This window comes from Cornus florida, unplaced genomic scaffold, assembly GCF_030987335.1.
Source record: "Cornus florida cultivar Cherokee Brave unplaced genomic scaffold, ASM3098733v1 CherokeeBrave_3.0.0_Hap2_Chr08, whole genome shotgun sequence".
NCBI lineage: Eukaryota > Viridiplantae > Streptophyta > Magnoliopsida > Cornales > Cornaceae > Cornus > Cornus florida.
This window is the reverse complement of record NW_026775578.1, coordinates 40,636,517-40,652,000: the sequence shown is the minus strand read 5'-3', so window position 1 is coordinate 40,652,000 and position 15,484 is coordinate 40,636,517. Positions and strand designations below refer to the sequence as shown.

At 33.3% G+C, this 15,484-nt stretch overlaps 1 long non-coding RNA gene across 1 annotated transcript; it reads left to right on the top strand.

The window, feature by feature from the left end:
• Window positions 1-11,463: 11,463 nt before the first annotated feature.
• LOC132271448 (uncharacterized) lies at window positions 11,464-14,962 on the top strand. The gene is made up of 2 exons (XR_009469716.1): window positions 11,464-11,634; window positions 14,430-14,962. It is a non-coding gene; the product is annotated as an uncharacterized LOC132271448 (long non-coding RNA).
• Window positions 14,963-15,484: the final 522 nt, after the last annotated feature.

The window sequence follows — 15,484 nt, the reverse complement described above, 5'->3', positions numbered from 1 at the left end:
TAACATATAACAATTTAATTACACTTTGGCAAATCAACTATGCTATTATAAATATATTTATTTATATATTGGTGACTCAATCATGCCTCATTAAGTATTTTTATTTTTACATTAGCAATTCAATCATGCCTTTATAAGTATATTTATTTATACATTGACAAATCAACCATACCTCCTATGTATATATTTTATTCATGCAAATAAGGTAATATTTTTTTAAGCCTTTGGCAACTCACCCATGCCTACAATTCATCCATGTACCAATTTTAGACTCAACGATAGTTAATTCATACATAGACATCTCATACAGATTATAAGCATATCACTAATTTAATAACCAATTCAGTTATATCAAGTAAGAATAATAACACTAATAATTTTAATTAACATACATACACATATATTATATAATATATATGTGTATAATCTTTCCTTAATAATCCTTAATTATTTAAAATCACATATACATATATATCAACAATTATATATATATATATATATATATATATATATATATCATCCTTCCATAACCAATTATTAATTTATTATATTGGTAACAAATTAAATGCTACTAAATATCGTCAAAAAGGTTTCCCATAAATATTCCATCTCGGTTTAAATAATTTTCCGACACCGTCTTACTAAAACATAAATATCTCCTAATAGGATAGGAATCTGATAATGAAATTGGTACCACTAGAAAGAGGATGAAAAATCCTTGAATTTGAGCTCAAGAATGACCCAATTTCGATTTAAAATGACTGAGTTATGACCGTTTCAATTTCAAGTGTCGAATTAGGCCAACAATAGTTTCCCACGTGTGCCCACGCGCTTACCATGCACTTGCATGCGCTGGATCCAAGCCTTTGTATGTGCTGGTATTGGCTGAGCTCATGCGCTACGGTGAGCTCGCCCACACTGAATCAATCCACTGATCTGATTCCCCATTAATGGTGTAGATCCACGCGTATAATTACTCCAGTACATTTCGCCGCACCGGATTAATCTACCTTTGATCAGGCCACATCTATGTCTCACATCCACGACACACTATACTTCCTTGTACCGCGCCGCACTGAATCGCCAGCCCTTTTTCACACGCCGATGAACACAATCCTTCCCCCACTTTAATAAATTATTTAATTACCCAAAAATTATTAAATTAATTCTAAAAATATTTCAGAAATTATAAAACATTTCCAGAAAAATCCCAGAAAATACAGAAAAATCCTATAAATTCTATAAACCCTTAAATAACCATCTTGAGTAAAAAATCAAGCATAACAATTGATTTAACAATAAATACAACATATACATCTATCAATTTAAAAAAAAAATTAAAAAATAATAATTAATGCTTTTAATTTATCAGATCTAGCCATGATTTAATTAATAAAATTAATTAAAGTCTTGATACTCAAGGTGAAATCCTTATGAGTTCTAAGAGGAAAGTTAGAGAAGAACTCGCCTGAAGGTTTCAAAACGAAACCAACCTTTCAAGATTTAATTGTCTCTTCCAATCCAAACATCATCCTTCTCAGATCCAGTCTCCTCCTTGTCAGCCCTTCTTCTTCCTCTCTCTTTATCTCCCTTATTTTTCTAAGGTGTAAACTTTTAATCCTAAAGCTTTATGTGTATACTTATACACATTAAAATTCAAATCCTATTCCAACTAGGACTATGAATTAAAATAATAATTTTTAAATAATTTATATCTATAAGCATATATTATATATATATATATATATATATATATATATATATATATATAATTAACCTATTGGTTAATTAAATCATATATACTTATATATATCAATAAATATATATCTATATATATATCTTTCCATAACAATTATTAATTATATATAATTATATATATATATATATATATATTTATAATTAATACAAAAATGGTCATTTAAATAATTAAATAACCATCCGCCTTTATTAATTAACCCAATAAGGCTTCATACAAGCCCAAGACCACATCTTTTGGTCCAACTTCCCTTAACCTTAAATCCAATTAATTTAAATATACCAAATAATTAAATAAACACTTAAATAAAAAAAACTAAAAACTAATTACATTAAGCACATAAACAAAACAATAAATTATAACCAAGTCACACCATACCAATAAAATCAACACGCCAACAATTTAATCAATAATTAAGCACACAAACAACAATCATCATATCAATAATTCACGAAATATAAATAAAATAAAACAATTAATCTAATCTAAGCATTCAATAAAACAAATCAATTAAAAATTAAAATAAACGCAATTAATTCAAATTAAATCAAATAAATCATTTAAAAATAAAATAAAAGTAATTAATTTCAATTAATAAATCATTTAAAATATCGGGGTATTACATTCTTCCCCTCTAACAAAAAGAATTCCGTCCTCGGAATTCACGAATCCATGAAATGAAAACTTTGATTATTTAATTTCAAATTCCATTATTCCTTTTATCTGTGTGGAAATTAACCCATCCACACATATTCATAATTAGCAGACACATCTCGTAATTAGCTAATTCTATAATTATATAATTGATAAATATAAGTACACACTATAGACTTTCAATAGACTAAAGCAGTCTCAACCAGATAGTGGGTATCTCATGTAAAACGCACACAAAGGTGGTCATGAGTCCTCCTTCTACCAGGGCCCACATATCCTTAAATCCAGCTACCCATCTCAATTGGCAATATACTCTTCCATCCTAACCACTGATCCTGAGACTCAAGCTCATAGCGTGGCACATATCTATACATGTATAAAATTCATTCTATCCAATCATATTATTTCAATGGCATGCCATCCAACTATTCTGTTGACCTGACACGAATAAGTAGGACTTAACTCTATGGTTAATCCATTCCCTTATAAATATATAGGTATTACTTAACTTCTTTGGTTAATCCGTCCCTAGAATGCCACTGTCCTATACCGGTGCATTAAACCATACAATCCATAAATAAATAGGTAGAACATAACTTTTTCGTTAATCCGTCCCTAAAATACCTCCATATTATTTTAATGGTGCATATATCTATAAAACCCATAATTCATGCAACATATATAATTATACATCAAATAATCCAGAAGAAAGCATAATAAAAATTCAATAAATACATGATTATATTATATACCAATACATGATTACAATCACATAGATATACATTGAAATTGCTAGAATAATATTAAGCAACTAAATCCTTCATTCATAATATGTAAGTTAATTAAAATTTCATATTGTTCAAGTCCTTAGCATATTAATGTATATTATGCATTCTGAGATTTTAACTAGTCTATTTCAACCATTTAAATCACCTAATTTGATCTAAATAATCTTAGAACACCCCAATCCTTAAAACAAAACTTAAAAACCAATTATGCAACTACATTCATCCTTCCTGAACAATACTGAGTGTAGAAGTAATAACTTTCCACAATTTAATTATCTACTCTATCTAGCATCTGTGTTTACTGTGTGAACATAAACTATCGACCTTTGTAATCTATATCTTTCAATCAGTTCCCATAATAAATATTGTCTCCTTGCATACTGCTTTAGTATACGACCCTAGCACCTATGCTCTTGCCTCCTCAAATACCTCCCAAATCGGTGCCCTACCATTTGCTGATAAGACAAAATGATTTAACTTTAGGACGCACTAAAAAACCGAATAGAGAATACAATGAATTCTAAACTTAAGCTCTAAGTAAAAGAGTACACAATGCAGAAGTCACACAACAAAAGACACCATAGGGACACTTGGACCTGGAGTGCTCTGATACTAACTGTGATACCCCCTAATTTCGGAACACGGGTTGATCAAATCCGCGCACAAAATTAAGGGATATCAAAATAATTAGAGTATTTAAATGAGCACAGAGTACAAAAAGAAATAAAAGAATAAACAATACGCTGAAGAAAAACTAATAAATAAAAATTTCCATTAATAACTTGTCAATTATTACAACTCGGGAATCTCGTAATCTCACGGACCCCTTAACCAAAATCCACTATCCATAAATCCATTAATAATCACTGAAACAATAATATCCTACTTTGAAATAAAATAGAAAGAATAGATAAGTCCTCCAGCTGCGGATCCTCAACCTTTAGACTTGAACTTCTACTAACCTGAAAAATAAATCGTGGGTTAAACCCTACGAGCAAGCTCTCTATACCAGGCCTCTGAAAACCAATAAGCAGATCATCTCTGATCAAAACCAAACCTAATAAAGTTCTAAGTTTAATAAAGATACACATATGTATAAATAATTATATACAATATAACCTTAACATCTATTAATAGGTTCATTAATTTTCAAAACCATTAAAAATGAGTGGATTGTGATGACCTTGTGGGCGGGTGTGTCGTGGGAGGGTGCGAGAAACACTGTCAGGCTACCACACTGGCAAGTTACGGGTGCACTGTCCCTCATCGCCTAGGTAGAGGAAAAGGTGAAGTGCTTATATATAAATGTGTCATCTCCAATTGGTATGAGGCCTTTTGAGGTAAAGCCCAAGAGCAAAACCGTGCAGGCTCAGGCCCAAAGCGGACAATATCATACCAAGTGGTGGAGTGGGTCGTTACAAATGATATTAGAGCCTGACCCAGCCGGAAGTGTGCCGACAGAGACGTCATTGAATGGCTCGAACAAGATAAACAAGGTCTTGTGGGAACAAACAAACGAAGTTAACCTGTCTAGGCAACAAACCAAACAAAACCCATGAGGCAGCCCCATTTCGGTCGACAGAAATGGAGCTTCGGTGGGCCGAAGTAAGCCAGGAAAAAGAGAAGAATGAGCCTTCATTTCGGTCAACCGAAATGACAAACCTATCGACCGGTTTGAGGCTCGAAATGAAAAATGGCTACTGAAATTGACAAAATGCTGTTCAAACCAAATTGAACAAGAAACCGGTCGACCGAAACAGGTCAAAAAATTGAAAATCAGGCCTGCTATGCACCAAGGCTGAAAAGATTCCTAAGCCTCATTGGAATCCCCCATGGCATGATTAAACTTAAAACCGTGCACTTGTGTGCTATTGTGAGCATACACGTAAACGTGAAATGACATTTTAGATGTGCTATAATGGCCCATGGCCTTATTACAATTCATTTACAAAATTTGACATGCCCAACCTTCAAAGGTAGGAAAATTACATTTTTAGACAAAATCTAGCTCCAAATGAGTACAAGTGCAATAATAAATATGCTTAGCCCTTGGCCTCATGTCATACATGTCAAATACATTACAAAAGGTGTACTTATGTACATGTTACATATATGGAATCAAAGATACAAGTTTTGACATACAAGGCTACAGATAAGAATTCATGCTAACATTTTTATGAGAATGATTCCAAGTCTACAAAACTTCCATGGCATAGTGTGCATCCCAAATCAGGATCCCTGTACCTGAAAAATGTCCCCACTACGTGGGTGAGTAACATAAAGCTACTCGTAGGAGATGAGCATGCATCGACCTAACATTTTACAATTATATCACCTTAAGGTGAAACATGTTAAAGGGGCTCATGCCATCTAACGTCTATGTCAAAGTGAGACTCAGGGATCATCTTAAGCTACTCATGTAATTGAATTGAACCACGGCATACAAGTATACATGCTCAAGTATGCAAGTCAATATTAAAACATGATATACGATATATAAGCATACATTTACAAGTATACTAAACCATATTAAACAAGTTATGCAATGTCTAAGCATGCATATACAAATATACAATTAACATTAAATAATACTAGAGCCAAACCCTAGCCATCACATAAATTATGTCTTCACAAGCTTTCCAAAATTAATAAGTTCAAAACTTATACAAAATCAAATGCAAGTTACCATATTCCATGCACAAATAAGGTTGAATCCACACAAACCATGTCCTAGAATTCAAGTCTAAATAGCGTATGACATGTCATGTCCTCAATATGCAATTTATATACAAAGCAAGAATATTTTACAACAATTGAGCCACATTACCATCCTAAACCACAAGTACTAAATAAGCTTCACTTTAGCAATAAGTTTTCAAGGTAAACAATTGTAATATGCTAACAAGATATATACCTACACAAGATTTATTTAAACAAGCTATTCAAGACAATGATATCACATATCATACTAAGTCCAATTCCTTGATTTAAACATAGGAACAATTTCAAAGACATAGTTAAATCCATGGAACAAGTAGATAGAATTTAATTAACTAAAATAATTAAATTCTCTAGATTTCAAATCAATCCCAAATAATCTCAAATTAATATATGTTAAGGGACATAGCACGGTCTTCACATATATTATACCCAAAATCAATTTAAGTGACTACAACACTTAAAATAAAATTAATTAAGTTAATTAATTAATTTTCTCTAGATTTTTAAACAACTCTAAATATCTTCAATTTAACATGTGTTAAAGAACTCACCAAGACCTACTTTTATATCACAATACAAGTTGATTTCATACTTGTTTCAACTATGTGAATTAATCTTTCACAAAAGATAAATATTAAATAAAATTTGCAATTCTTATTCAAATGCTCCCAATTTAATATATGTTGATAAACATATCAAGGCCTAATTTACTAGCATGCCTTAATTTAATTCCAAGTTATACACAACCATATGAATTAAATCTTAAATATAGAAATTAATTAAATTAAATTCTAAAACTTGAACAAAGGCATGCTCACAAGTTATATATGTTTATATAACAATCAATACAACATAAATATAAACCTAAGACATCCCCTATCTCAATTTGAGATGAAAATCTCAAATCCCTACCGAAAGAAAAGTGCTCCGAATTCGACGATACTTCGGGGTTTTGTCGGGGACAACACGATGAACAAGAATCCCAAGGAAGCCCCATCAAAATCACAACTTGACTTCAAACTTGAACTCAAAATTTGGCCAAAAACGAGATTCCAATCGGTGGAATCGAAGGCCTAACCAAGGCGAACATAAAACACTAAGGCACTACGGCGTTTCACTGAAGGGAAGAAGCTCAAAAGAGGAGAGAGAAGGTGGCAGCCCATGGAATCCGGCCAAGAGAGGGGAGAGAGAGTGAGAAATCTAATGTTTCATTTAAAGGTCCCCTATTTGTAGAAAAACTCACAAAAGTGTCCCGAAAGGACCCCGTTGAGTCCGAAAAAGTGAAATTTGAGCAAACGCACTCAAACGGCAAAACTCCATGAACAAAAAAGAACCAAGATGAGAAAATATGAACAACGGAAGAAACGGCGTTGAAAACTGAGTCTTGAGTAGAGAGATAAGCCCCGAACAAGTTCGGCGGCAACTAGGGCCAAAAACCTTGAAACTGGAGAAAAACAACCAGAAGGAAATTCTAAGAGTACGCGACTCTACGAAAAGTGAAAATGAGTCCCGTACGAGAATCCAGGCTCAAAATAAGGCATTTAACAATAACTTTCATTAATTGCACAATGGCCCCTCCAAAAAGTGAAAACTGCACTAATGACCCAGAATGAAAATATATTCCAAAAATATTTTCTTAAAAACCCCTAAAATAAAATATTTTCAAAATATATTTACAAAAAATACCCCAAGAAAAGAAAAAGTTTCTGAAGAACTATGCATCCATGCCCCTATGGACACCGGGAGGAACCAAGGTACTTTTCAGCAAAAGTAAAGATACGTATTTCGTGGAAACCACTTAGAATGAAGATACGTGAAGTGAAAAACAAACTCCAAACACAAAGAGTGAGGTTATGCCAACAAAGTGACAAACGGGGAAAAGATAAAATAGGGAAAAGGACGAAAAGTGAATAGTGTCAAAAAACGAAAAATATGGAAATGACTCGGTCCTTAAAGGAAGTTGTCAATCCAAAGGAAAGAGTCTTAGAAACCATTTTTCAGCACTCAAGACGACACTAAATGATGAGAAACTAAACTAAGAAAAAAAATTTCAACGAAAAAAATTCATCCGTAAAATTCTAAGGAAAAAGGAAAGGAATGAAATGACCGGGTCATTACATAGCATAAGGGCTTATTTGGCTTACTTCTTGAGGTAAGGGTTCTCCTAATGTTTTAAACTTTGACTTTTATTGAGAATTATTGCCTTATTCTTCCATAAATTTCAAGTTGAAAGCTATGTTATGAAATTACTACTATATGGATGCAAATGATGTGTTTAAGTGCTAAAGCATACTTATGTGAAACAAATGTATTATTCTATGTTGAATTTGAGTGTTAGCATGGTTTGTGTTACTATGGTTTGTTTGAAGAGCATGCTTGTGATCAAATGATACAGAAATGCCATCATTGTATTCATTTTGTAGAAGAATGACATGTTGTAATTAATTGATAGAGAAGGCCTTACTTGTAATCAAATTATAGCAAATGTCATACTTGTGTTCATTGTATTGAGTATGCCATGTTTATTCTAACATTCTTACCTAGATGAATTTGAAATCAAGTTGATGCAATTGCATTCATATGCATAGCTTGGTGGAGAAAGTTAAATTAGAAGGATATTTGAGCCATTTAAAATGGTGGATGTGTTTAATGAAATTGACAAATGATCAATCTTAGAATGGGGGGAAATGAGGAAATTAGAAATGGACCGGGTATCGCGAGCCCGGTGATAACTAGACTTAGAGGGGACGCGGTCCGGTGTAGAACATAAAAAAGTTGATACTAGCCCCAAACGGTCAAAAGGTCAGGGATAGTTTCAATCCCGGCTCGATAAAGTCGGTTAGCATAGGTAGGGATTGGGGTTGGTTCAAGACCAAACTTGGAAGTAAGTGGTTACACATTTCATTGCATTTACATCCATTGTGTGCAAGTTATATTTATGCCATTGATTGGATTGAAACATGGTTTAGATTCCGTAAAATCCTCATGCATGATCCCAACTATCTCTTATCTCCCTTATGTGATATGGATCAAGGGAGTCTAAAGTTGATGCCCTAGGCGACTTCTATTGAGCCTCCGGGCTCACCCATTCCTTTAACATTTTTTAGGTCACGGCAATGAATTGGTTAATGATAGACCTTCACAAGCGTAGTTGATGTCGTTAGAATCATCTTTTATAAACTTTTGTAACCGATGTCATATTTGTAAAGTTTTGAGCATAAACACGTATATTTTTGTAATCTTTTTTATGTGAATGTAAATTTATTGTTTTGGTAATGTAATCCAATGATTTTTGATTATTTCAAGCATACATGATGATGGTCGTCTTTAAAAGATTTTTTTTTCAAGAATTAGTACTAATTAGATGACAAAGGAATTTCAAATTAAAAAGGGGGTGTTTTCATTAAATGATCCATCTTTTCATGAATGTGACGTTTTCCTCATTGTATACAAGTTTTAGAACCGGTTTAAAATCATTTTCAATGTCACAAGTGAGCCAAAAAGGGATGCCAAGTTGCCAAAGGCACTTAAAGGAACCAAAATCACAAAACTAGGCAGAACTGGTCGACGTGTGGGCATATCACGTCGACTGGTATCTCATTTATTTTGGGCAAATGGCATTTTCAGTGTTTCTAGTCAAACCAGTCGACGTGAAAGTCCCGTTGATCGATTTCCATGAACCGGTCGATGTGTGGTTTGTACACGTCGACCGATTCCTATTGTTCCTTCATTTTCTTTTTATTTCCCATTTTGTCCAACCCCGACCTATCTAATGATACCCACGTGCACTCTGAAGACTGATATAATGTATTAATTACATTGGGATCACGGGAATGCCCTTAGTGCCCAGGGCTGACCTCGGGTTCGGGTAAGGACCCGACCCCCATGTCCGACCCATTAACCAGGCTATAAATGACAAATTTAATATTACTATTTAATGTTAAATTAAAAATAAAAAAATTATTTCTAAAAATTATAAAAATACCCTTTAATCTTTTTTTCTCCCCCTTTCTTTCTCTAAAACTTTCCCCAATCTCTCTCTCTCTCAAACAAAATTTTTAAAATTTTTAAGGGTATTTTTATAATTTAAAAAAATAATTTTTAGTTTTTAATATAACATTAAATAGTAAAGTCAAATAAGTCTTTTCATAGCCCGGTTAACAAGTCAAATACGGATATTGAGGTAATGTGATTACTTTTTAAAAGTGTAGGTAGGGATGGCAACGGGAGCGGGTTTGGGTGGGTGTACCCTCCCTCACCCCCGCAACCATTTAAAATCCCAGTTTAAGACCATAATTTATTTATTGTTGAAATAGATTTGCTCTTTTTTTCCCCCTCATCTACCATTGCAACTTTCCTTTTAATCAAATTCATTTGTTACTTTAATATTGTTATATAAGTAAAATAATAATGCTCATGTGGTTTCTGTTTTTGATATAAATTATGCAGCCATTCATTACACCTACCTTACAGTCTTCTATTATATATATATATATATATATATATATATATATATATATATATATATATGCACATATATAGACACACAAAGATAAAAACATATATAGACACGCGGAAAAGAGAGAGTGAAGTAGATAGGAATCAAATGGATATGCCGGGATATATATACAATACATCTATATGTATATATATATGTGTAATAGATTGGAATTATATAACATCTACACCCACACAAATTACCAATTAATAGATCTATCATCTGTAAAACTCCATAAGCAAACTAAAATCCAACAATAGTGAAAATAATAAGATCAAAATTCAGTTTCCATGAAAGATGAAGAAAAAAATCTCATTAATAGAGGCTGGAAAGAGAGAAAGAGAGAACTCAAATACCATGAAAGAAAAATAAAAAAAATCAGTAATATAGAAGAGGGAAAAGGAGATAATTGATCCGCATGCAGTATGAGAACTAGGCTTTCACTTTCAATTTCTTAGTTTGCAGCGTAATGCTCTCTAGAAGACTGAAGAGTGAAGACCAGCCTTTAAGAGACTGAGAGGAACCTAGTGATGAGAGGAATTGTGTGAACGAGAGTTAAGAAACCTAGGGTTTCTAATGGGAAATATATAGACTAATGAAATAAGAGTAATTAAGTAATTTGCCTATCCAACCAGGGTGGGGAAGGGCGACCTCCCCCCGCCCCCGTACCAAACCCGTGCGAGTTTTTATTATATCAAACCATCCCCGCCCAAATAAGCTAAACAATCCCTCAAAATCGCCAAAAATGGGACAGGGCGAGTCAATTTGCCATCTTAAGTGTAGGGGTTTTCAAAAACATGTTGGGGTTTTATAATCAAAATTTAAAAATAATGGGGTTTTATGATTTTAAATCTTTTTTTTATATAGATAAAAGTTAATATTTCATTAAAGGGCTATTTCGTCTTTTTTTATTTTTAAGGGTCTGTTTGGATCAAATTTTTGATAGGGGGTGTAAGTGTTCAAAAATGGGCCAACTTTCATCTGGTTATTAATAGGGCAAACCTTAGGGTGTGTAAGTGTAATTAAACCCTCAAAAATAACATAAAGATCTGCTCATCTACGTGGCATGCTGTCCACCGCTGGATCGATGAGAGGAGCCAAAACCCTACTGCCTTGAGCTTGCTTCAGCCAAAGTGAACTCATGATCATCACGAGCCCTAAAGAAGGATTAGATTTTGATATATGGTGGTTCAAGAGTACCCAAGATTAGCAATCAGGTGAGTTCGCATTTCATGTCCAATGATTTATACATACAGTAAAACACTTGTAGTTCATTTTAGATGCTCTTGTTTTTTAGATTCAACAATCCATAAACTGTATGCTCTTCAAACCCATCCACTTTCTTCATCTCTCAAATTAATCTCAACTTCCACAAATCTGCACTCATTTACAATCAATTACTTCATCAATTCATGTGGGTTGTCTCTAGAAACTGCTATTTCAGCTTCCAAAAAAGTCAATTTTAAAACCCTAGACAAACCAGATTCAGCTCTCAAATTCTTTAAGAACCATGGATTCAGTATCACCCAGATCTCAGATGTCGTCAGAAAACGCCCAGAACTTCTCCTATTGAATCTCGAGAAAAAGTTTTTGCCTAAATTCGACTTCTTCTACTCCACTGGAATTTCGAGCACTGAGGTCGCGAAGATAGTATCTGCTAACCCAACCATATTGACATATAGTTTGGAGAACCATATAATCCAATCTTTCACTTTGTTCATGAATTTATTTCATTTAAATGATAAGTTTATAACCACCTTTAAACGATTTCCTTAGATTGTACAGTGCTATAACAGTGCTACTACATTCTCCAGCATTGAAAATTTGAGACAACACTGCGTGCCAGATTCAAAAATTGTCTACTTACTTACTTCTTAGACTTGGCCACTCAAATTAAAGCCTGATAGATTAAATAAGGTACTAAAGGATGTTAAGAAATTGGGTTTCAACCCTTCACAAGCCTACTTTGTTACAACAATTAATGCACTGACCTTAATGAGCAAAGCAACATGGAAAAGGAAAATTGAGGTTTATGAGAAGTGGGGTTGGTCTGAGGAAGATACAATGTTGGCTTTTACAAGACGTCCGATGTGTATGATGGTATCCGAGGAAAAGATAATGGCGATGCTGAATTTTTATGTCAACACAATGGGTTGGAAGTCTTCCTTAATTGCCCGTCATCCAAAATTAATGGCATTCAGCTTGGGTAAGAGGATAATTCCCAGGTGTTCGGTACTTCAAGTTTTGTTGTCGAAAGGTTTAATTAAGGAACCCATTAGTGCAGCCACATTGTTGGATTGCACAGAGAGTTTGTTCCTTAAGAAGTTTGTGACCTGTTATGAGGAAGAAGCTCCTCAATTGTTGAAACTATATCAAGAAAAATTGAAACTTTCAAAATTATACGGTAATGGTTATGAAAGTAAGGCGGAACATATCTGTTATAGAAATTCACACCCTATGCTCTTGCTAATACCACCACCTTATAGAATTAGGTCTTTATGAACCAGCTTTTTTCCCCTGTAATTTTATGATCTTAATTTAATTTCTTTTGTTCTTAATTGGTACTCACACACACTTGTCTCTTATGAGACTTGAACCCCTAACCTCTCTTTGAGAGGTAAGAGGCTGATATCGCTAGGCCACTGGCCCGTTAGTTTTAATTTAATTTCTTTGACAAGTATTTGTTTGATTTTGTCATAAAATGCTTAGAGAGATTTTATGATGCGCTAATATATCTTTCATTAATCATGCACGCATTTAGTTGAATGATTTATTATTTTTTGTGCAACTTTGACTCTGTAAGATCTTCTAAATAATTAATTCCACCCATTCTGACCATTCACAATACTGAAATCGATCATCTGTTATCTTTGAGTAAGAAAACTGCCATCCTCTCCTTACTTTTGCTTTCCAAATTTCAGTTTGATCTTAGGTGTTGTCTCAGTTGTTGACATAGAAATCTGCTCTCTGATAGATAATAAGGCACCGTGAAATTCTAAAGCAAAATGAGCCCTTAACTTGCCTATTGTAGCATCTCCATTGCAATGAATCAATATATCTGTTGCTTCTCAGCCGCTCTTCTCAACTGTTAACTGATATATGAAATGGCAAAATTGAACTTCTTGGTTAAAATCATAAAACCCTAGTATACTTAACCAAAATCAGTCAACCTTATTATACTTATCCAAAATCAGTCATATAACACCCATGTACTAAGAAAAATATCTAAAATCTCCATTACCTTTTAAAAATTCATCATATCAAGCCCAGTGCCAACTTTTAAAATAATATATGACCATAATGCCCTTTTAACCCGTTAATGACCAACATGCCCTTTTAAATTCCAAATCAAATCCATTATTCCTTTTTCATTTAGGGCTGGAGCTTGGAATTTTGATTTTCGTAAAGATATCCCTTTATTACCTTGATGAATTTTTTTTTTTTGAAAAAAAAAAAATCTATTTAAAAAAATCTCACCAGGTTTAACAAGACACGATAATAATGATCAAAATAAAGAAGTACTTTAGTAATTTATGCAAATAGTATTTATAAAAAATTTCAAAATTTCATTTACAATTCAAAATATTAATATATATCGCGCATTTATAGTACCTTAATTTTCATTCTTTTCAATACCCCCAAGACATGGCAATAGAGATTAATATAAGAAAATGTCTGAGAATGGGGTAAAATGACCACCACTTTTGTTAGTATATGGGGTTATGTGATTGATCAAATTGAATAATATAAGGGGGTTTAATAATTTTAGGGTTTAATTCAGTTACATCCCCTGTACTATGTCCAATTTTCAAGGAGACCCCCCATATTTACAAAAATTCAGTCAGACCCCCTACTTTTTCTGACATACATTAGTCTCCCCCCTCAGTCAACGATTAAAGCTAGTCAGAGATAACTTTTTGCCGACATCAGCAAAAAATGGCCTTTTAATGCCCAAATTTCCCCTAAACAGTTCTATTTCACTACAAACATTAACAGTTATGTTTGGCTTCAGGTTATAAACCAATTTAAATGCCCAGATTGCCCATGAAGTCCATGTTAATGCCCAAATTGCCCTTCTTCAACTCTCCAACGGTTATGTTTGGCACTTCTATATATAGGTAATGGATGCACCCAGTATAATATCTTCCTCTCTTATATTCTCTTATGTAAACTAATGTCTCAATCAAGAGTAAATAGTCATGAAGGTAGGGGCAGAAGTAGAGGTCATATACAGTATACGAACAAGATTTGTCGTTATGAGGATTTTGCTATAGTGAAGGTTACAGAGAATGACAAAAATCACAACAAAGGAAGGTTGTATTATACTTGTGAAAATCAAACATGTAGTTTTTGGGAATAGTGTAATCCTATAGATGGTTCTGTTGCTGCTGTTGTTGCTGGTGTTGGTGCTGTTGAGGAGTATTCACCTGCAAATCAACTTCTGCTTGAGGTTGTTGCTGAACTGAGGTTACAAAGACAAGCTATAGGTTCAAGGTTACAAGTTGTTGAAAAAGATATTTTATATTTTTAAAGATAGTTGTATTTGCTTGTTTCTTGTTATCTGTTTTTGCTATTTATTTCAAATAAAATGATGTAAGGAATATTGACCTAAATTGAGTACATTTACCATAGAAAGTATCATTAATCTATTATCACTGCACATGCATATGCAAGCATCATCTATTACTGAGAAACCACAAAAAAAACATAACCAGTGTCAACCACAATTTACAAGTTTCAAGTTTTAAACAAACTAGGTCAATATTTAATATAATCCTTACAACATTAGAATCAAAAGCATCAAAAGCAACAAAAACCCTAAAACCAGCTCACTGTTGTATGGTGAATAAAGCCCAAACGAGTCCCCAACAGCTAGTAGTCTGTGTTTCTTTCCTTGTACTGCTTTTGCTACCCTCTTTACAATTGAATGTCAGGATTAGAATACTAATGCAACAATAAATTAATATGTATAAGGATAAATATTAGGTAATTTATTGCTTACCTATGGTAGAGGATTAACATCAATACCACTCTGACTTGGCTATCTTCCAGCTTTGCTGCCACTCT